The sequence below is a fragment of the Salvelinus sp. IW2-2015 genome, linkage group LG23 (assembly GCF_002910315.2).
Source record: "Salvelinus sp. IW2-2015 linkage group LG23, ASM291031v2, whole genome shotgun sequence".
In the NCBI taxonomy this organism is placed as follows: Eukaryota; Metazoa; Chordata; class Actinopteri; order Salmoniformes; family Salmonidae; genus Salvelinus; species Salvelinus sp. IW2-2015.
The window spans coordinates 13,841,075-13,865,639 of record NC_036863.1 but is presented as its reverse complement, the minus strand read 5'-3'; the positions used below and the strand labels follow the sequence as shown (position 1 = coordinate 13,865,639).

General features: G+C 42.2%; 1 protein-coding gene across 6 annotated transcripts in view; it reads right to left on the bottom strand.

Annotated features, from left to right (window-relative positions):
* The window catches only part of LOC111950801 (opioid-binding protein/cell adhesion molecule), a 454,724-nt gene that overhangs the window by 128,991 nt on the left and 301,168 nt on the right, over positions 1-24,565 (bottom strand). The gene's annotated exons all lie outside the window — the stretch shown is intronic.

Genomic DNA, 24,565 nt, shown 5'->3' with positions numbered 1-24,565 from the left:
ATCTCCTGTCACTCATTTGCCGAACCATTGCTGGAGAAGGCTTGGGTAGTGCGCTCGCACACACACCCACATTATTTCTCCTCTCGACGATGACCGTAATAATACAGATTACTACCATGTGCTTCTATAATCCTTTAAAGGTTACCAGTGGTTATTTAACAGATGTGTTTTTCCTTGATAACTGTTTGCAGTTATCCACCATAGAGGATTTAAGCCCCTTGAGGCCAGGTTTTTATTCCAGGCGCGAGCCATTACATTATGGAGGTCATTCAATGGCAAACAATAATCCCTGCGTTGCAAGTAGGTATTGCAAACACTGAATGATTGAATACGAGCTCAAGGACAAAGTAGCCTGTACAATAAGGAGTATGAGAATAACATTTTTTTTTAAAGCAATGTTATTAAGAATGAAATAAGAACCAAAGTCTTAGGTAGAGACATGGCACATCCAGTTAACTTCAGGGCTTTTAAGGATGTTCTTCTGTGATATGATTTTTGTTGTGATTCTATGTAATCTTTCAAGATACTGCAGGGTCTTTCAGGGAGAAAGCAACAACTACAATGTCGGCTGTAACGACTATTGCGGCCCTTAAAAGAACACACAGAATTCATTTTGTGCTCGCCTGTATTCGTAAACATTGCCAACGCCACGAGTGACACACTTATCCGCGTCTCACTATTGAGCAAGGCCCTGTTACATGATGAGAAATAATGGAAACGTCAACAGTGCACGGGCCATAATGATGAAGCTAGCCATGTGCAACAGTCGTCCGGACAGTCAGCATACAGCTACACTTAACCTTCAAGATGAGACGAAGCAGAGGCCAACATGGGGATGCCATGTTCCTGCCCATCAGCCTGCACACCGGATTTACATCGCATTTACATGCAGCTAGGAGTCGCTGGCTGGAATTACACTTTCTGATTGATGAATAGACTGATACAAACATGAGCAGACCCTGTCCTGTATATCAACATTTAAAAAAAAATCCCCACAAAGGTAAGCATACGCTGCCTCATAAATATTGAGATGCAGCCGAGGTGGTAAGGACAAGAGGTGAGAGCGGAGTGGCGGATCCCTAATTATACCGAGTAACAAATTCCTGCTGCTCAGCCAACATTTAGATCATGAAACATGTAGTTGGGCAGCTGGCTTAAGAGGAGTTAGAGAACAGAGGGAGAGAGCGTAACTCCTGGCCTACCTCAGCAGAATACACACACTCTCCAGGAGGCTCCCCAGGTGCAGCAGAGAGCTGGCTGTTGTATTGTTGGCCGACTTGGCCATAACACTCCCCGAGGCTGTAGTTAAAAACTACTCCGCTCAAAACTTATTACAGCCAAAATGAAGTTGATGTCACTGACTGGGATGCTTGTAATAGTTTTTTATGGGTTTGGCAGTCCGTCTTAATACATGTTCATATGCCAGATTTGTTTTGATGGAGGTGCACAAGGTATCGTCAAGCTATATTACAGGAAATATATGAAAGCAATAACTGCAAGTGACCAGCAGTTACCAAACACTATATTAAATGTATTAATTAAACCCTTGAAGTTCATGTTGCCCAGGTAACGATGTTCTACCGGCATCATTATGGGAGTGTATAAGGTAACAGGAGAAGACAAACTAGTTTAATTAACAGTAACCTTATTTTCCCTGAAACAAGGGGATCTTTAAAATAACTCTTAAAAGTTAAACCCTTTTGTGCTCTTGGAGTCAAAACAGGGTTACCTACAGAACATCCTATAGAAGATTATATATTTTCCAAATATGAAAATAGATATCAATGTGGCTTAGTGTTTTTGACTTCCCAGATAAGCACAAAATAACCAAAGATTAAACCGAAATTCAAAGTAGAGTCCCAAATAAACCCATGAGAGTCCCAAATAAACCCATGTTTAAACTTGCTTAATGGCCCAGTGCAGTCAAAAACTATATTTCTGTATTTTATATATATTTCCACATATACAGGTTGGAATAATACTGTGCAATTGTGAGAATGATGAGAATGCCCTTTTAGTTCAAGAGCTGTTTGAAAAAAAAACACCAGAAAATTCCGCCTGTTTTGGTGGGGTGGAGTTTTGGCCTGCCTCGTTATAACACCAGGTGGTAAATTAGTTAATAGACCAATAAGAAAGAGTTCCAAACATATCTGCCAATAACAGCTAGTTTTCCCCTCCCCACTCTTACCACTCCCAAACAGTCGTAGCAAAAATATTGCTTGAGAAATTGCTCTTTGCTAAGAAGCTATTTTTGTTTATTTTTGACCATATAATTGAAAAAAAAATAAAAAACAGCTGCATTGGACATTTAAAAACATTCACTGTTGAAGGGGGATACAGTCTACCCCCACCACAGGTGTGCTCTGGCAGCAGATAAGAGAACATTGTTATTTTTTATTTTTTATCCAACCATTTAGTTGGAACACGATTACTGCACTGCATCATATCAAAGCTATTCCAAGGTTTTAAAGTACAGGTGGATGTCATCCTGCCATCAACGCAAACAGGCGATGATTACGAAGAAAAGGGGAGAGAAACCTCATGCTTTCCCCCCCTTAAAACTATGCAGAGCTTTCAGAGCTGGCTTCCTTGCGTAGGTCTCTCTCTCTCTTCATTGATTAGGGATCAAAGGATGCTTTTTTTAGAGGGGAACATGGGAGAGCACAGGAGGCGTCACTCTTGGAGACCGGGCTGATTAGAAGAACCCGGCTGGAGCGCCTTCGTATTCATCATCATCACATGCTCCTGTTCTCCGTGCAAGCCTTGAGGGTCTGTGATGTGGAAATTTCTCTAGATTGATTAGTCTTCTTGTCAACTCCCCCCATTTGCCCCTGCATCCTGGGAACTTAAAAGACACTTGACTCTACAGAAAGACAACGGTACTTAGATCTGAGGGGCCAATTTGCTCAGGGGGAGTCAATACAGGTCCTTTGAACCCATCACAGTGGAGTGGTAGTCACAGTTTTGTCTGAAGGAGCCACATACTCCATACATGCAGTATAGATGCTAAATATTTCCCATGATTCACTAATAATCTAAGCTTCTCAGATTTACATTTGGTTTTTGAAAAGTACAACTGCCATATCATCAACGTGAAATTCAGCTTTTGCACAAACATGAGGAGTAGATAATGATATCTCTAAAATATACCTGTTGTTTAAGTGTTTTACAATAATGATAGTTCATTTGAAATTTCATAGCTTCAAGTTATCAAAATACAACATCTTACAGATTTCATATTTAACTAGAATAGAAAATGAAAAGCTTCTAGCAGTCATTAGTTACTAACTCATTGTCAAGCAGAAAAAGGGAGGGAAGAAAGGTGGTTGCTGTTATGACATGTCTGCTTATGGCACAAGTGAACTATCCACACACACCTTGAGAGTGGGCAGGTACAGACATCAGGGACGTTCTCTCTCTCCATTGACAATGACAGGTTGTCTAACTGTGCACTGCACCTTTTCAGGGCTGAAGAGACACACCTTGCAATCAGCCCAGCATGTAACTGTGGTGGATCATACTGTACTATGGGAGAAGTCACCGACAGAGACATCCACCATATGCCTGACGTCCTCTGTGGAATAGACTGGCACTGAGTCACATGGAAGTCTATTTTAGATGTATGCGGTTATGCATCTGGCTCACAATATCAATTATAAATCTGAAAAATTGCCGACGTCACACTTCTATCAAAATGTGTAGTGATGTGTTTTATGCCATATGATGAAACTTGCAGAGACCACATTGCATGTCATGTGCGATGCTCTTTCACGATAGCCCTTTGTGTGCTGCCAATAAAAGTGTTTCAAACAGAATAGCTGTTTGTGTAATCAATCGATGGCCTTAGATTTTTTCAATCTAGCCATCAATATAAATATGTGTATGTTAAATGGCAATTTCATTGATAAACATTTCATCGTAATGTACTCTATAAATCAGTGGTAAACTACTGCAGTATACAGAATTTGAAATATGGGGCAATGCAGTGGCGGTATATTGAAATATACTTTTTTTGCCTCTAACAAATTCAAGCCAAGTATTTGGCCCAGATATCAAATTGGGTTCAGTACACTGGGGCATAAATATCACCAGGCACCCTAGTTAGGGACTTCAAAGCACACACTATGCGGGGAAAAATTGACAATATACCAACAAACAAAAATTGCTTATGAATATGAATGATTGCAAAAAATTTGCTCATGCATTTTAGTTTTGTAAATGTAAATATTTTGTAGAAAGTTGTCTTTAAAAGAACTGTCAGATACTATGTTGCATATACTGTATTTTCAATCGTAAGACCAGTTGAAAGGAACTATTAATGATATTATGTATTAATGATTGTATTCATGGTCTAGGGAAGCAACAGAATCGTACATTATATGAGTTTTTATTGAACCGCTCAGCGCTGACCGACTAGTCTGGACAGTAGGTGATATTCGAGCTATAGAAAATTCCAGCTCAACCCCATGCCTTAAATCCAGCAGTGCTTTATATGATTAGATAGTCTGAACAGAGAGATGAGACTATAGAGACCAGCCTATCGCTTTGGCTCTGTTGGCAAAATGAGCCGACTGCCATTTGGGAAGAGATAATAAATCATGTCTTAAATACCATCTGATTCTATCTTATCCCAGAGACGGATAGCTAACATCACTCCTCAGTTCTGTTAATGGTAGGGGTGCCTCCCCAGAGCAATAAGCAGCAAGGCCTGGTATTTCTCTCGCAAGTTGGCTGGCGTTTGGAACAAATTCTGACAAGTGCCTCTGCACTAAATATAAAGACACTTGAGTCCTCGCACTCAAGTGAATGTCAAGGAAGGCAAATTGTGATGAGCTAAATCTTTGCCACGATATTCAACAGCGATTTAGCGGTAGTAGTGGATGTGAGTGTGTGTCGTGAAAGGCGTGTAATATAAATGTGAACATCAGTATGAATGAAGTGTGAGAACTTCAACCCATAACGTCACTTAATTATGTATGAAGAACCAACTTTCCAACCATGGCTATAAAATTCAATGCACTTTGGGTATGTTTGTTCGCAGTCAATTTCAGTGTTTGTGTGTGTGTGTGTGTGTGTGTATGTGTTAGCCAGAATGCATCCATCTGTCTGTCTGTCTGTCTGTCAGTCAGAGTACAAATAGCATACATCCTTTACTGCTAATCTCCATGTTGGTAAATACACAGTGATTGTGTATGCAGCACGCTCTGTAGGTCTTTCAGTACTGATATCCTCTTGATGAAGCGGAGGTGGAGCTGCATGCCCCTTAACCTCTAGGCTAGGGGGCAGTATTTTTACGTCCGGATGAAAAGTGTGTCCAAAGTAAACTGCCTGCTACTCAGGCACAGAAACTAGGATATGCATATTATTTGTAGATTTGGATAGAAAACACTCTGAAGTTTCTAAAACTGTTTGAATGATGTCTGTGAGTATAACAGAACTTATTTGGCAGGCGAAACCCCGAGGACAAACCATCCAGGGGAAAAAATTGAGGTCACTCTCTTTTCAATGGGTTTTCTTTGTGGATCTAGATTTCTAAGGCACTTGCTTGCAGTTCCTATCGCTTCCACTGGATGCCAACAGTCTTTAGAAATTGGTTGATGTTTTTCCTTTGAGAAGTGAAGAAGTAGGGCTGTTCAGAACAAGGGTCGAATCTAGTGTACTGTTGTGGTTGGGGCACGTGACCTGAAAGCTCGCTCACTTTGTTTTTATCCGCTATTGCACACAGTTTATCCCGTCTTAAATTTTATCGATTATTTACGTTAAAAAATACCTAAAGTTGTATTAGGAAAGTTGTTTGAAATGTTTGGACAAAGATTACAGGTAACTTATTAGATATTTTGTAGTCATGTTGCGCGAGTTGGAACCTGTGTTTTTCTGGATCAAACGCGCAAAATAAATTGACATTTGAGATATAACGACGGAATTAATCTAACAAAAGGACAATTTGTGATGTTTATGGGACATATTGGAGTGCCAACAGAAGAAGCTCTTCAAAAGGTAAAGCATGAATTATATCGTTATTTCTGAGTTTTGTGTCACGCCTGGCGGGATGAAATGTGATTGTCTGTGTTTGTTTGATGGGGTGCTGTTCTCAGATAATAGCATGGTTTGCTTTCACCGTAAAGCCTTTTTGAAATCTGACACCGTGGCTGGATTAACAAGTCAAGCTTTAATTTGACATATTGCATGTGTATTTTCAAGAATGTTAAATATTTACAATTCTGTAGTTTGAATTTGGCGCCCTGCACTTTCACTGGATGTTGGTCAGGTGGGACGGTAGCGTCCCATCTAGCCTAGAGAGGTGAAGCACATTTTCCATTGCACCCTCTCCCTCTCCATGCTAGCTAGATAATACCTGGGCATAGCCGGGCTTTCCCCCCCAAAAATGTATTTGTCTTTCGTCTCTCTGTGTTTCATAATTTTCCTTAAATGCTCAAGAGGCTGAATGTATCTCACTGGAGAAAGCAACTGAGCGAGCAAAACAGCACCCCTTTGTCTCTGCATGTATAGTCCATCTATCTGATACTGTCTAGTCAAAAAGAGTATGACATTGTTGCCACCCATAGCATTGAATGCAAGGGAAGCCAGAAAGCATTAGCCAATCAGCATTGAGCTAAACTGAGTGAGCTGAACTGTGAATGGGTCCTGGCGCACAAAAAAAAAAAAAAAAAAGAGAAGCCAGTTTGGATTTTGCTTCACATCACATCACATCTAGAGCAAAACGTCATTGACAGAAAAAAACTTGAATTGTTGCATCTTGTTGTGTTATTGTCCTCAGGTGGCTAGCTAGCTAGCTAAAATTGGCCCTTTTCATTAGCCATCGATAGAGATTAGCCATCGATAGAGATAGGGATTTGGACTTGTGATTTTACTTAATTCTCCATACTGGCCAATGATTATAGCAATGATTTTGATCCAACCATAAATTAATTGTGCTCCTGGCCTAAGGAGGATGGAAGTTCCCTATGTAGCTAGCTGTAGTAGGCTAATGTTAACTAGCTGGCTTATCAATGCCCCTGGAAGGAAGTTAGGCTAGCGAGCATGACAGAGATATAGACCGTTTTGACAACATTGGCGTTTCTCTACAAGTAGGGTGAGTCAACATGTTTTTTCTACTTGCACGTACCCACACAGAGCGAGAGAGAAATCAGAACCATGGACAGCCACATTATATTTAGCTTACGTTGATTGGACTGAATTGTTTTTGGTATATTTTAGTTGTCACTATTAGACTAAGCATGGGTTATTTGATGTTGAAAAAAAAAAGTTTCTTTGCGGTAACTTCCCTTGGTTCATTAGTGAGGAAATGGTCGGAAATATTAACTTGCTTGACCATGCTGTAGGTCATGTAACTGTTTGTTCAATGCAATATTCTTTGTGGACTTCACCGGACAGATGTTGCTCTCCGGTTTTGTGATGAAACAAAGGTATAGTTTAATTTATTCTGCCACTTTCTTCTAATTGTCTCGGCCTTATGCCTTGCGACTGTGATATATAGGCCTATGAACTAACAGGTTATAGCAAACAACGCAATTAGCACAACACATTGGTTGTAATATGTCTTTCTTTTCCTGGCTTGCCCAGTGATTTTACCCATGCACCGCTACTATGTATGTAGCCATTAACCGAAAGCTACTGCTACTTGAAACATTGTTTTTACATTGAATGAATAAGCCTGTGTCATTGCAAATAAGAGAAGGCTTGGCCATTCTTATGACAGCTTTATTTGGAGCGATCAGCAATGCGATAATGGTAACAAATGAAAAACAAATTACAGTAAAATAATCTGTCTGTGATATCACAGTTTTCCTGTGCTTCAGGGTGTGCTTAGCAGTTCTGTTCTCACAGTATCAACCTACATAATCCTACAACATTTCCTGGATAGCCAAACAAGAATCTGCACAAAGGGGATTTATTCAATCTCCCACACTTCATTACAGTGTCTTGGTAGTTTCTTGAATGGCACACAAGGCCTTAAAATGGCTTCAAAGCAGGGAGTGAGACAGAGTGAGAAGAAATCTGAAAGACTAAATCATAGACTGCATACCACCCCTGTTCCTCAGTTTAGTGAATCCCCACTCCTGTAATCCACAGGAGATACGAGATTATTTCCATCAACAAAAAAAGCGGCTGGTGAATGTAGGCCAAGCTGGTTCTAGTGCATATGCCGGAAACAATACAATCAAATTCAATGCCAGCGGACTGTGTCTACCTCTTTCTCTGTTGAAGATTGGCAATTTTGCAGGTTTATATGATTTGGCACATTCACCCGTTTGTTTTGATAGCACAAGTCAGCCTTCCCTGAGCTTTTCAGGGAAAGGAAAGACAAGTCAAAAATAATAATAATACATGCAATTTATTCAGACGATAAAACTGCTGTCAGCAAAACTGGCCAGTTTCATTAGGGCCTGGGCCAAATGGGTCCAGTGGCTGTGTCACATTGGAATAAGCCTTGTGGAAAGGTATAGCAAAGTAGATAGCCAATTCTGACAGTGATCATATTCTGTCCACGGCCTGGAAATTACACAAACAAAATCATGTTCGACTGCAAATTCCATCCCCTGGGGGGAACCTTTGTCGAAGTCTAGGATATTTTTTGGGGTGATTAGCATTCTCTCTGCAGGGATAACAAGTGGCTGCCAGTGTTTCTTGGCTGCAGTGGGTTAATGCCAGAGAGTAATGCATGCCAGGGCTCCTTAGCTAAGGATCTGTGGTGAATTCAATGCCCTGTTTGATATTGAGCTTTTTGGTTTTCCAGCCAGGCCATGCGAATGGCGGCACAATGCCATTAGTCCCCTGACATTGGGGACAGAAATAGTTTGACGAACAGCTGTCTCAAAAACACACCCCATGGCAGACAGACAGCACTCCCTCTCCTCGCTTCGTCTTTGATAAGGCCTTAGCTAAAAAAGACGAGGTTCACCTTATCAACGGTAAACCGGATGAGAGACGTGAATGATTTTCATGTACAGCGACACTGCGCCATTCATTTGAGTAACGGCTTCTCAAAAACCTTATTATAGTTTGACTTGAGTATCCATTTCCTTCCACATCCCCTCTACTACTCTTTCCCTTGTCTCCCCTGAGTCTTCTCTGACCACATATCCAAACCGATCTTGGTCTCCAGATGCCAGCATTGGGTTAATTGCAAATTGAGGACAACGCCTGAAATCGTGGTAGATGATAGATGCTAGACTAGATTAGCAAGGTGAGGGAGAAATAGGATTAAAAAGAGAATCCTTAACATCTCTCTGTGAAATCAAATTATCACATCCCAATCGTGGCCTGGGGGTTAATTTTGGGGATAAATTGAATATCCCTTTGAAGAGGGCTTGTACAACTCTGACAGTAACATGGAATGGCAAGATACCTCCATGTTGAAATTGTGAGGAGTTATATGCACTAACTAATTACTCTGCACTAACAGATATGATACCTAGTCTGTAAACACAAAACATTGGCTACATCTAGTGTTTTAAACAGAAATGGACATCAATGAACATCAATTATACAATAATCAGTAGAAAGATGAGTGTCTTAATAAAACACTTTTCCATCACTATTTTCAGACTACTTTCAGATGCGCACTGCAACATCATGAAGTAGCATTAGCCACTCTATCAGATTGTGTATTATGAAGACAGTATGCATGTTTGACCCACCACCTGGATTTGGTCCCGTGTAGCAAAATCTGGAATGTTATTATTATATATTTTTTTTTACATTGGATAAAAGTAGAGACTCCGAGCTAGAAAATTGTATAATCATACACTGCAGTTGAAGAACAATGAAAAAGTAATTCTGCTTTGAAAGTTGCTAAACTTGTAACCCCACTTTTGAGAAAATGGCCTCTGAATGTTTTGGTACACCTACTGGAGAGCTATTCTTTGTCTACACCCATTCAGCATCTTAAGCCTGAGCCCCACCAGTCTCTTTAAGGATTCACAGTGTAGTAAACAACCAAAGCCTTCAAGACTAAAAGTGGTGAAAGTAGTAGTAAATATAAACTTTATCTAGTCCTTGGCCTATATCCTAATTTGACTTTGGTTCTGGTGATGCCTCCACACACAATTTGGTGCAGGTCATGTTGTTCTTCACATTACAATCTCTGGTAAACACAGACTATATAAAATCAAATCTACGTTTATTTGTCACATGGACAGAATACAGAAGGTGTAAACGGTACCGTGAAATGGTTACTTGCATAGTAGAGTATTTTGTTTAGACATGTAGCTAGCTAGCTGAACAATTAACCATAATCCCAACTCTAAATGCTGCGTTCAAAACAACTTGGAACACGGGGAAAAAAACTCAGACTGGGAAAAATCTATTTGAACGGTCATCCAACTCGGAATTCCAACTTGGGAACCTTTCTAGATCTCCTACACAGATCATACACGTAACGTTAGCTAGCGAGCCAGCCAGCTAACGTTAGCTAGCTAGCTAACAGTACGCTTTAACTTGCACGACTCTACCCGTATACATGGAAGAACGCTTCTCCCTCTGCCATGGTTGCCCTTAGTTTGAAGATGTAATCTGGAGACAGGTGTTTTATACAACAGCCTTCTTTCTGTGTTCTCTTTGCATTTGGCAATCATCTCTCTGCTCCCACCAGGCATTCCACTGATTTCAAAACTCGGTCAACTTCTTCCATGACAATGACACAGTTTCTTCCCCATCATTGTCATCAGAAGACAAACATTTCTGGTTTAATGAAACCTAAAATCAGGGATTTCCTCATTGTCTGATTAATTTTCAGAGTCAGAGAGTCAGCACGGCACGATCATCCTCCAGAAAGTAGCCCATCACAATGTTTTACCACTGAGCTTGGTCGATAGCACTATTAACTTCAGGGCAGCAATTTTGAGAGCAGTAGCAAAACATTTTCAGTTATTCATGATATCTTTAAAAAAAAGCAGCGGTAGACAGGATTATCCACACACACTTAAAAGCTCATGATATAGACATTCTACATGTCAGACCAATCCAAACTCATCTCTCGGCATGTCCAGACCATCCATTATCTCAGCCAATCAAGGCTAGTGGGGAGGTTCCTGTATATTTCCCTATTAAAACCAACTAGGCTCATTATTTAACAATTGTATTTGCATTTACAGGTGGCACACACGTTTGTTATTAAGGCACATGAAAGTTCACGTTACAGAAAGCATTTCTGCCAAAAAACGTATTTAGATATATATTTTTTTAAATGTTCAAATGCCTCTCCTGTGAAGTAGCGACGTGCGACATACGCCTAGTTTCCTGAAACGGGTCACATATTTTCCCTGTTTCTTTCCAGTTAGGATGTCTTTGGAGCCTGAATGGTGTATGTTTCAGGTACGAGCCGGTCGCCGGGGGACACAAGTGTATTACCGGCTGTGCAGCTTAAAAGTAATAATCCAATAAAAATTATGAAACTCCTGTCAATTTGGTGGAAGCTTGTGTTCTATCAGTAGGTTAAAAGAAATGTCCCCATGATTTTACATCTAAGGGGTCTGTCTCTGAAAATCAGGAAATCATGTAGGAATGCGTCATAGCTACATAATTCTCGACTGAAGTGTGTGATCCCCTACCACATTTCATAACGCTTTTAAAATAATGACCTGCGCTCCAGACCGCCAAATCAGCCAATAGATCATGAGCATACTTGTCTAGAACACATCCATCCGTTTATATCATCATGACAAAGTATATATTTCGCTTAGATGAGGTCAATCTAAACAGTGTACCAAATTATTCAACCCCGTTTCTCCTTCAAGTACCAAGTCACAATGCGCCCTGTGTGTCCGAGGGAAACAGCGATATTACAGAAAGGAGGAGATCGGAATTCCATTGGGCAATGAATGGAGAACCACCCCACCTAACTGACGATGGACCAATTGCATTCATGTTGTCATGCTGCGTCACACGGTTGCTAAGCTAATTGTCATGCAATCCCTTCTCAAAGTCAGGATGAGTCGAGAAACATGCCTATTTTCCTCAAAAGTACGTAATGTCATGATTCCAAAGCTATACGATATTACAGAGAACAAGTTCTCACAACTTGAAAAACATTTGCAATGTTGTAATTCTTGTTCACGACATTCATGTTCAGTTTGAGCTAGCGCCCAATATTTATTAAATTTTTATTTCTCCTTTATTTAACCAGAGTATTTGAGCACAAGTACTCATTTACAACAATAAATAAGCCATATTGGCGAAATAATTACAATTTAGCAATTAAACACTGGAGTGATAGATGTGCAGAAGATGATGTGCAAGTAGATACTGGGGTGTAAAGGAACAAAAACATTTAAAATAACAATATGGGGATGAGGTAGTTGTGTGGGCTATTCACAGATGGGCTATGTACAGGTTCAATGATCTGTGAGCTGCTCTGACAGCTGATGCTTAAAGTTAGTGAGGGAGCTAGGAGTCTCCAGCTTCAGTGATTTTTGCAATTCGTTCCAGTCAATGGCAGCAGAGAACTGGAAGGAAAAGCGGTCAAAGGAGGAGTTGGCTTTGGGGATGACCAGTGAAATATACCTGCTGGAGCGCGTGCTACGGGTGGGTGCTACTATGGTGACCAGTGAGCTGAGACAAGGCGGGGCTATACCTAGCAAATACTTATAGCTGACCTGGAGCTAGTGGGTTTGGCGACGAATATAGCCAGCCAACGAGAGCATACAGGTCACAGTGGTGGGTAGTATATGGGGCTTTGGTGACAAAACGGATGGCACTGTGATAGACTGCATCCAATTAGCCGAGTAGAGTGTTGGAGGCTATTTTGGAAATGATATCGCCGAAGTCAAGGATCGGTAGGATGGTCAGTTTTACGAGGGTATGTTTGGCAGCATGAGTGAAGGAGGCTTTGTTGCGAAATAAGAAGCCGATTCTAGATTTAATTTTGGATTGGAGATGCTTAATGCGAGTCTGGAAGGAGAGTTTACAGTCTAACCAGACACATAGGTATTTGTAGTTGCCCACATATTCTAAGTCAGAGCGGTCCAGAGTAGTGATGCTAGACGGGCGGGCAGGTGCGGGCAGCGATCAGTTGAAGAGCATGCATTTAGTTTTACTTGCATTTAAGAGCAGTTGGAGGCCACGGAAGGAGAGTTGTATGGCATTGAAGCTTGTCTGAAGGTTTGTTAACACAGTGTCCTAAGAAGGGCCAGAAATATACAGAATGGTGTCGTCTGCATATAGGTGGATCAGAGAATCACCAGCAGCAAGAGCGATATCAATGATGTATACAGAGAAGAGAGTCGGCCCGAGAATTGAACCCTGTGGCACCCCCATAGAGACTGCCAGAGGTCCGGACAACAGGCCTTCCGATTTGACACACTGAACTCTATCTGAGAAGTAGGAGGTGAACCAGGCGAGGCAGTCATTTGAGAAACCAAGGCTGTTGAGTCTGCCAATAAGAATACGGTGATTGACAGAGTCAAAAGCCTTGGCCAGGTCGATGAATACGGCTGCACAGTGTTGTCTTTTATCGATGGCGGTTATGATATCGTTTAGGACCTTGAGCGTGGCTGAGGTGCACCCATGACCAGCTCGGAAACCAGATTGTATAGCGGAGAAGGTACGGTGGGATTCGAAATTGTCGGTGGTCTGTTTGTTAACTTGGCTTTCGAAGACCTTAGAAAGGCAGGGCAGGATAGATATAGGTCTGTAACAGTTTGGGTCTAGAGTGTCTACACTTTGAATAGGGGGATGACCACGGCAGCTTTCCAATCTTTGGGGATATCAGACAATACGAAAAAGAGGTTGAACAGGCTAGTAATGGGGGTTGCAACAATTGCGGTGAATAATTTTAGAAAGAAGGGGTCCAGAGGCTTGGGAAAGTTGCAGTATGGGGGTGCACTGCTGTTGACTTGGGGTAGAGGTAGTCAGGTGGAAAGCATGGCCAGCCGTAGAAAAATGCTTATTGAAATTCTCGATTATCGTAAATTTATCGGGGGTGACAGTGTTTCCTAGCCTAAGTGCAGTGGGCAGCAACCAGACATCCTCTACTGACGGAATGAGGTCAATATCCTTCCAGGATACCCGGGCCAGGTTGATTAGAAATGCCTGCTCGCTGAAGTGTTTTAGGGAGCGTTTGACCGCTGCCATTATAGATGCAGGCATTGAGGCCGTGATTGCTGAGATCCTGGTTGAAGACAGCAGAGGTGTATATAGAGGGCAGGTTGGTCATATTGATATCTATGAGGGTGCCCGTGTTTACATATTTAGGGTTGTACCTGGTAGGTTCCATGATCATTTGTGTGAGAGATTGAGGGCATCTAGCTTAGATTGTAGGACAGCTGGGGTGTTAAGCATATCCCAGTTTAGGTCACCTAACAATTTACTCCTATTCACTCCTTGAAGGAGAGCTCTCCTTGTCCCAGAATTGCCCATAATGCAACGCGCAGCCCAATGACAAAGCGGTGGCAACGTACACAATGGGCAGAATTACGATTCAAATGGAGTTTCCCCATCTCCTCATAAGTAGCTCTGTGAGAAAGAAATGTACACTGCTCTCACTCTGGGTAGAGATGAACTGCAAGTTGAACTCGGTGAGATAGACTCCTAAATTGATATTCAGTTTCTTTTAGCGATTTTACAGCTAGTTAGCGCCTTCACATGCTGATATTGACTTTGGTATTATTGTGTGTATCCAGCCAGCCCAGACGAAAGAGAATTGTGGGTATTTTTGTAGACTTGAGCTGCAACAGATTTCCCAAAACTATTGTCACGTTTCTGCCCACCTTGTTATAAATAAAATTAAAACATTTGTTCACAAATTGTTAACACTGTTAATCATAGGAATTATTTTAAATGTAGGACGCTAATGGCAATTGACAAAAGATTTAAGGAATAGTAGCACCATCTGGCAGCAGCAGGGCTATCAGACTCAGAGCTAAACTACCACAATCATTGGAGGGTTACATTTTAGTAATGCGGTCACTGGTTGACAGAGGCTGTTGTACAAGAAAAACATGGCTGAGATGATGTGTCGTATCTTAGATTGAACATCAACTGAGCCAATAAGGTATAAAAAAAAAAAAAAAAAAAAAAAAAACACTTAGCACAGTGAAGAAAATGCACTAGTAGACAAAGATCTTGTCTAGTTAGCATATAAAGGCTCATGTTTATCCCTCACTATCAAGCTTAGTTACGCATGTGCTTATCCCAACCTAAATAATGTGGCTAACGCTACCTGTTCAGCAAGGTGAGAATGATAATACCACCACATAAAGATGTCACATGACTGTGGGACTAGACTCATCTGTCCAGGAAGATAAGAAGCTCAGAAGACCCTCAGTCTACCACGGTCGCCATGGTGACATTCACCACTGGGCGCTAATCACCAACTTTAGTACTGACAGATTATATGTAGGTGGACGAAACTCAAAAATGTCTCATCATTCACGTAGTATCGCACGTGCATGCAACAGGCAGGTAAACTGGTCATCTTTGTACATCCACATCGCCCAGAGTCATTCGAACACTTCTTTAGTGCTGCATTCAAAATGAGGACGGAGGAGAAAACTCCTAACTTGATCGGCATGCAGCAGCCGGTCTTGTTTATTAAAGTGGAGTTAAGTGAGCACTGTGCCTCTGCTCTGAAAATGTATGTAGATTTGATTCAGTCCAGTAGCTTCCATTCATATTGACAGCGATAAGGAGCGAAGATACATCAGCTGACAACATGGGAGGGACAAGCACCATTGCTAAGGAAATATTGTTTCAGAGAGTTTGAGGCAAAGTGTTGTGTAGAGTTCCCCCTCCACCAAATGAGAGAAAGGTTTTCTGCAATAAATACTGTATTTATTTCCACTCTTGCTACTTATACAGATACTGTGCCTTTAGAAAGTATTCAACCCCTTGACCTTTTCCACATTTTGTTCTGTTACAGCCTGAATTTTAAATGGATTACATTTTGATTTTGTGTCACAGGCCTACACACAATACCTCATAATGTCAAAGTGGAATTATGTTTTTGGAATTTTTTACAGATTAATAAAAAATGAAAAGCTGAAATGTCTTGAGTCAATAGGTATTCAACCTCTGTTACGGCAAGCCTAAATAAGTTCAGGAGTGAAAACATGCTTAACAAGTTGCATGGTGTGTTTAACATGTTTAACGTGATTTTTGAATGACTACATCATCTCTGTACCCCACACATACATTTACAGTACATACGGAAAGTATTCAGACCTCTTTACTTTTTTCACATTTTGTTACATTACAGCCTTATTCTAAAATTAATAAAATGACTTAATCAATTTTAGAAGGCCGTAACGTAACAAAATGTGGAATACGTCAAGGGGTCTGAATAGTTTTCGAATGCACTGTATCTTTAAGGTCCCTTAGTCGAGCAGTGAATTTTAAAGACAGATTTAACCACAAAGACCAGAAAGATTTTTGCAATGCCTTGCAAAGAAGTGCACATATTGGTATATGGGTTAAACACTTTTTTTTTTTTTTTTAAGACATCGAATATCCCTTTAAGTATGTTGTAGTTATTAAATCACACTTTGGATGCTGTATCAATACAACCAGTCACTACAAAGACACAGGTGTCCTTCTTAACTCAGTTGCCGGAGAGGAAGGAAACCACTCAAGGATTTCACCATGTGACTTTAAAACAGTTACAGAGTTTAATGGCTGTGATAGGAGAAAACTGAGGATCGATCAACAACATTGTAGATACTCCACAATATTAACCTAAATGACAGAGTGAAAAGGAGGAAGCCTGTACAAAATAAAAAATATTCCAAAAGATGCATCACGTTAAATGTGGCAAAGAAATTAACTTTATGTCCTAAATACAAAGTGTTATGTTTGGGGCAGAACTAACAACATGAGTAACACACCTCATATTTTCAAGCATGGTGGTGGCTGCATCATGTTATGGGTATGCTTGTCATCGGCAAAGACTAAGGAGTTTTTTGGGGGATAAAAAGAAACCGAATAGAGCTAAGCACAAGCAAAATCCTAGAGGAAAACCTGGATATTAAACCGACAAGAACAGCCTGACAATAGTTTCTCACTGAACTGGGAGAACATAGGTATATATAAGAGGGGCTGATGCCTGCTGAGGTAAGCATAGCATTGTGCTAACTCAGTGACAACAACAATAACTGCACTACTCCAGTCAAACTCCGTCATGTCATGTTCCGGAGTTCCAAATTAAGCAGCAGCAGCTGAAAAGATGAGCTCCTACAAATATTGAAATTTAAATGTTTTTTTTTAGAGTAAAGTACATCGAAAAAAAATCAAAAGAAAACTGCAAACTGAATAGGAGACCAAACAAGCAGCAAACAACGAAGAAAGGCTTTTGAAAAAGTAACAATTTTTCATAAAATTATACCGTTTTCTTAGCTAGCTAAGTTGTTTACCTGTTGCTAGGCAGTTGCTAGGGACATTCCTGAAAGAAGCTAGCTAGCTAACAAGGAGTGTCTAGTTGGCAGAAGAGAAGAAGGGACAAAGAAGGGACAAAGTGGGACAAAATAAGGACAGAAAAAAGGAAAGGGGACATTAAGGTGAAGCAGTCCTCTAAAGACACAAAGACAATAATACAAGAAACAACCACTTCTATTGCCTCTCCCTCTACATACGCCTCCGGTTTGGTTTGGAGCGAGTAGTTGCATTCCGCTTTGCTCCACAGGTAGTATTACAGGTAGTATTACATTTCATTTCATTACAGTACAACAGTTTGATTTGTTTGATCTTAGATGGCTACATAGCCGTCTTTGTATCCAAGATAATTGTGTAGTCTAGAGTAATTGTTGAGGTTACCTAGCCAGTTAGAGGTTACCTAGCCAGCTACACTTCAAACAAAGTCAACAACGCAGCCACTGCTAGCTAGCCTATTTCACCAGCCAGCAGTACTATATCATTTTAGTCAATAAGATTTTTGCAACGTAAGCTTAACTTTCTGAACATTCGAGACGTGTAGTCCACTTGTCATTCCAATTCTCTTTTGCATAGCGTAGCCTCTTCTGTAGCCTGTCAACTATGTGTCTGTCTATCCCTGTTCTTCCTCTCTGCACAGACCATACAAACGCTCACACCGCGTGGCCGCTGCTACTCTAACCTGGTGGTCCCAGCGCGCACGACCACGTGGAGTTCCAGGTCTCAGGCAGCTCTGGAACTGCCGATCTGCGGCCAACAAGGCAAGTTCATCTCAGCCTATGCTTCCCTCCAGTCCCTCGACTTCTTGGCACTGACGGAAACATGGATTACCACTGATAAACTGCTACTCCTACTGCTCTCTCCTCGTCTGCCCACGTGTTCTCCACACCCCGAGAGCTTCTGGTCAGCGGGTGGTGGCACTGGGATCCTCATCTCTCCAAGGGGACATTCTCTCTTTCTCCCCTGACCCATCTGTCTATCGCCTCCTTTGAATTCCATGCTGTCAAGTTACCACCTTTCAAGCTTAACATCCTTATCATTTATCGCCCTCCAGGTTCCCTTGGAGAGTTCATCAATGAGCTTGACGCCCTGATAAGTTCCTTTCCTGAGGATGGCTCACCTCTCACAGTTCTGGGTGACTTTAACCTCCCACGTCTACCTTTGACTCATTCCTCTCTGCCTCCTTCTTTCCACTCCTCTCCTCTTTTGACCTCACCCTCTCACCTTCCCCCCCTACTCACAAGGCAGGCAATACGCTTGACCTCATCTTTACTAGATGCTGTTCTTCCACTAATCTCATTGCAATCCCCTCCAAGTCTCCGACCACTACCTTGTATCCTTTCCCTCTCACTCTCATCCAACACTTCCCACACTGCCCCTACTCGGATGGTATCGCGCCGTCCCAACCTTCGCTCTCTCTCCCCCGCTACTCTCTCCTCTTCCATCCTATCATCTCTTCCCTCTGCTCAAACCTTCTCCAACCTATCTCCTGATTCTGCCTCCTCAACCTCCTCTCCTCCCTTTCTGCATCCTTTGACTCTCTATGTCCCCTATCCTCCAGGCCGGCTCGGTCCTCCCCTCCTGCTCCGTGGCTCGACGACTCATTGCGAGCTCACAGAACAGGGCTCCGGGCAGCCGAGCGAAATGGAGGAAAACTCGCCTCCCTGCGGACCTGGCATCCTTTCACTCCCTCCTCTCTACATTCTCCTCTTCTGTCTCTGCTGCTAAAGCCAATTTCTACCACTCTAAATTCCAAGCATCTGCCTCTAACCCTAGGAAGCTCTTTGCCACCTTCTCCTCCTCCTGAATCCTCCTCCCCCTCCTCCCCCTCCTCCCTCTCTGCTGATGACTTCGTCAACCATTTTGAAAAGAAGGTCGACGACATCCGATCCTCGTTTGCTAAGTCAAACGACACCGCTGGTTCTGCTCACACTGCCCTACCCTGTGCTTTGACCTCTTTCTCCCCTCTCTCTCCAGATGAAATCTCGCGTCTTGTGACGGCCGGCCGCCCAACAACCTGCCCGCTTGACCCTATCCCTCCTCTCTTTTCCAGACCATTCCGGAGACCTTCTCCCTTACCTCACCTCGCTCATCAACTCATCCTTGACCGCTGGCTACGTCCTTCCGTCTTCAAGAGAGCGAGAGTTGCACCCCTTCTGAAAAACCTACACTCGATCCTCCGATGTCAACAACTACAGACCAGTATCCCTTCTTTCTTTTCTCTCCAAAACTCTTGAACGTGCCGTCCTTGGCCAGCTCTCCTGCTATCTCTCTCAGAATGACCTTCTTGATCCAACAGTCAGGTTTCAAGACTAGTCATTCAACTGAGACTGCTCTCTCTGTGTCACGGAGGCGCTCCGCACTGCTAAAGCTAACTCTCTCTCCTCTGCTCTCATCCTTCTAGACCTATCGGCTGCCTTTGATACTGTGAACCATCAGATCCTCCTCTCCACCCTCTCCGAGCTGGGCATCTCCGGCGCGGCCCACGCTTGGATTGCGTCCTACCTGACAGGTCGCTCCTACCAGGGGCGCGGCAGAATCCGTCTCCGCACCACGTGCTCTCACCACGGTGTCCCCCAGGGCTCTGTTCTAGGCCCTCTCCTATTCTCACTATACACCAAGTCACTTGGCTCTGTCATATCCTCACATGGTCTGTCCTATCATTGCTATGCAGACGACACACAATAATCTTCTCCTTTCCCCCTCTGATAACCAGGTGGTGAATCGCATCTCTGCATGTCTGGCAGACATATCAGTGTGGATGACGGATCACCACCTCAAGCTGAACCTCGGCAAGACGGAGCTGCTCTTCCTCCCGGGGAAGGACTGCCCGTTCCATGATCTCGCCATCACGGTTGACAACTCCATTGTGTCCTCCTCCCAGAGTGCTAAGAACCTTGGCGTGATCTGGACAACACCCTGTCGTTCTCAACTAACATCAAGGCGGTGACCCGTTCCTGTAGGTTCATGCTCTACAACATTCGCAGAGTACGACCCTGCCTCACGCAGGAAGCGGCGCAGGTCCTAATCCAGGCACTTGTCATCTCCCGTCTGGATTACTGCAACTCGCTGTTGGCTGGGCTCCCTGCCTGTGCCATTAAACCCCTACAACTCATCCAGAACGCCGCAGCCCGTCTGGTGTTCAACTTTCCCAAGTTCTCTCACGTCACCCGCTCCTCCGCTCTCTCCACTGGCTTCCAGTTGAAGCTCGCATCCGTTACAAGACCATGGTGCTTGCCTACGGAGCTGTGAGGGAACGGCACCTCCGTACCTTCAGGCTCTGATCAGGCCCTACACCCAAACAAGGGCACTGCGTTCATCCACCTCTGGCCTGCTCGCCTCCCTACCTCTGAGGAAGTACAGTTCCCGCTCAGCCCAGTCAAAACTGTTCGCTGCTCTGGCACCCCAATGGTGGAACAAACTCCTCACGACGCCAGGTCAGCGGAGTCAATCACCACCTTCCGGAACACACTGAAACCCCACCTCTTTAAGGAATACCTAGGATAGGATAAAGTAATCCTTCAACCCCCCCCCCTTAAAAGAGTTAGATGCACTATTGGAAAGTGGTTGTTCCACGGATATCATAAGGTGAATGCACCAATTTGTAAGTCGCTCTGGATAAGAGCGTCTGCTAAATGACTTAAATGTAAATGTAAATGTAAACTGTAGTCAGATCTACAGTGGCCCATTCAGATTTTCATCTGAAGGGAATAAGAGACAATTGTTACACCTACACCAACAAAAAGAACTAACATCTCTTCTGTTGTGTCTAATTGAACAAACATGGTGTCATGAAATGTAAATGTTTTCAAAGAGTATGAAGCAAGAATAATTAAAATTGTGTAGGATCACCCCAGGAAATAGTGTGATTGAAGGATATTTCCTCCCGCACAAAATATACTACTGGAAGTTAAGAACAGCACAATCACTCTGTTAGCCTATAGCACTTATTTCAGACGATATTTCTTATTTTACGGACTTTGGTAGTATATGTTCAAACTGAGGGCCCTTTTCAATCAAAACAGGTATGCCTATCTATACGTTCCAGGTTTAAGGCACAACAACATTTATCCAGTGCTGTGCCAAAGTGTGTTTTGAATTCATATGAAGTTGAATTTCTTTCAGTTGTCATTGTTTCATTGATGAAATGCATCTAAAGCTGCATATTCTCAGTGCAACAAGACCGCAGTTATTTTTTCTTAAACCGGAAACATCCGGATAACAGATTTTGCATGCAGCCTGCCCTCAGTATGTGTTGTTATGGCTTACGACTCTCAGGAAGAAAGTTATTTCCTCTCCAGTTGTGTCAAGATGATGACAGGCCCTCTGTCTTGCAGTAAAGGCAACCTGCAAATTAACTTGTCAAAATGTCTAGCGTAATTGCATGGTGATCTCTTTATGATTTATCATCTCCTACTAGTCATATTTAGATCATGGCATCTGATGAGTCAACATCACGTCAGTTATGCAACAGGCGGCTCAAGTTATAAACAATGGCTTCACTGACAGAAGTTTTTGGGATGAAATGTAGCATATAAATTAGCAAAAGTTTTTGCTTAAGCCACATGAAAAACTTCAATCACCTTTGTTCTAACTTCCTTCAAATTGATAAAAATCCTGACAGTGAGTCCTAATTTGTATAATGGTTCATTATGCATGCCCCAGTGCATTGCTGACTACTAGAAATGCAGTTTCCATACTGTATTCAGGAAATACAGTAATTGTTAGTATCACTGATTTACTGGAGGTGACCATGACTGCTGTGACCTCAAGTTAATAACTTGCACTTTGAAGCATATAAGACTATTTATTCTTGTTATATTTTGAATAATTTCATAATGTCAGCCCCCACCCACTGTCCTCACCTAATACTCATTCCAAACATGGCAACTCCCTTTTCAGATGACCACACAGCTTGGTCATTTTAGTTCTGATGCTGATATTACATTCCATTTCAGAGCGTATGCTTTGAAACCTAAATATCCTGAGGATTCATACGGATAGCTCCGATTACTGTCCTTAAGATGAATCTGATTAGAATCCTGTTGACCAGAGAAGTGCTGAAAATAATCTATTTATAAAAGCATTGTTATGACGCAGCTACTTTATACGTATGGAGACATCTCTGAAAGGCAAGTGATTAGCGAGTTGTGAGTTTCATTAGATACATATTACCAGGGCAGCAGGATGTTTCATAGACAATATGAAGCTAAATAGCTGGATAGTGGACATACAGCTTCAATCAAGCCCTATTGTAACCTACCTGCATTGAAAATGTGTGCAGGTTCCATTAAACTACAAAAGTGTCATACTATATCAGACAAGTTTATCAATGTATCTGTGTGCATTTTGCAATCAAGCCCCAACTTGTTTGAGTTTCATGTGATAATTGGATGAAATAATAAATATCACCCCACAGGTGATTGAAATATTTAATTTTAGATATAATAGTATGCCCCATGTAAATTAATTTTGAATTCAATTAGTATGATCAACAATGAGGTTGTCAGCAAATTGTTGGGCAGGTTGACCTGTTGGAGCATGGGGTCAGTAAATTCAGGTCCTAAACAGCTAAGCAAACTGCAAAAAAAAAATATATATATTTATTTTTAAATGCAAGCGACATCGAATGTAAAATGGTGGACTATGTGTTATTTATGTCTGTAATAGAGTTCCAAAGTAAGAGTCAAAAAGCTAATGGTCAAACAGGGAAATGGTTCCAAACATTTTAGAAACCATACATTTTTCCCATAGGGATTTTAGAAACACTTAAAATAAGGGCTGAGTTTCGTGTAGGCCTATCCTGGCGTGATGTTTAAATAACCATGTAAATCTCTCTAGGACAAGGTGACTTTTATCAATATATTTGCCTGTATTTACCCCCCCCCCCCCTACAAATGCCATGATGATCTGGACGAGACTGCCGAATGTCTCCTTTTATGCTAATTATCATTTTCGAATCTGAGAGTAAGTAGAGACAAATATATTGATAAAAGTCACCTGATTATCAAACCGTCACACCACGGTAAGCCTACACAAAACACAGCCCTAATTTTAAGTGTTTCTAAAATCCCCAATGGGAAAAATGAATGGTGGAAAAACGATTTGATCCATTTCCCTGCTTGACCACTAGATTTCATTGGTATTGACACCTCTACTGTGGCGCTCTTTGACCAAGGCAGGCTACACTTTGAGCACAGGTAGGTTTAGCTTTTTCAAGATCTGTTCATAGGACTAACAAGTGTCTAGTCTCATCCATTTACAGTATGCATGTGCAATATCACATACTATGTTAATGTGCAAAATATAACTGCACTCCCCGTTTCTCTATTCCCCAGTGTCTATTATAGTCCAGTTCATATCCCATCCCACTGGGCACACACATCAGTTCATATCCCATCCCACTGGGCACACACATCAGTTCATATCCCATCCCACTTTTGCACACACATCAGTTTAAATCCCATCCCAGTAGGCACACACATCAGTTCATATCCCATCCCGCTGGGCACACACATCAGTTCATATCCCATCCCACTGGGCACACACATCAGTTCATATCCCATCCCACTGGCACACACATCAGTTCATATCCCATCCTACTGGCACACACATCAGTTCATATCCCATCCCACTGGGCACACACATCAGTTCAATTCCCATCCACTGGGAACACACATCAGTTCATATCCCATCCCACTGGGCACCAGTTCATATCCCATCCCACTGGGCATCAGTTCATATCCCATCCCACTGGGCATCAGTTCATATTCCCATCCCACTGGGCACCAGTCATATCCCATCCCACTGGGCACCAGTTCATATCCCATCCCACTGGGCATCAGTTCATATCCCATCCCACTGGGCACCAGTTCATATCCCATCCCACTGGGCATCAGTTCATATCCCATCCCACTGGGCACAGACATCAGTTCATATCCCATCCCACTGGGCATCAGTTCATATCCCATCCCACTGGGCACAGACATCAGTTCATATCCCATCCCACTGGGCACAGACATCAGTTCAGTGACTAGTTTTTATTTAGATTTTGTTGAGTTGTCAACTAACGTGAATTAAACCCTGTCATCAGCCAAAAGTTGGATGAAAAAGACGAAATTCCCTTACAGTGATGACTTTTTGCAAATCCGTTTTTCACGTTGATTCAACGTCATCACATGGA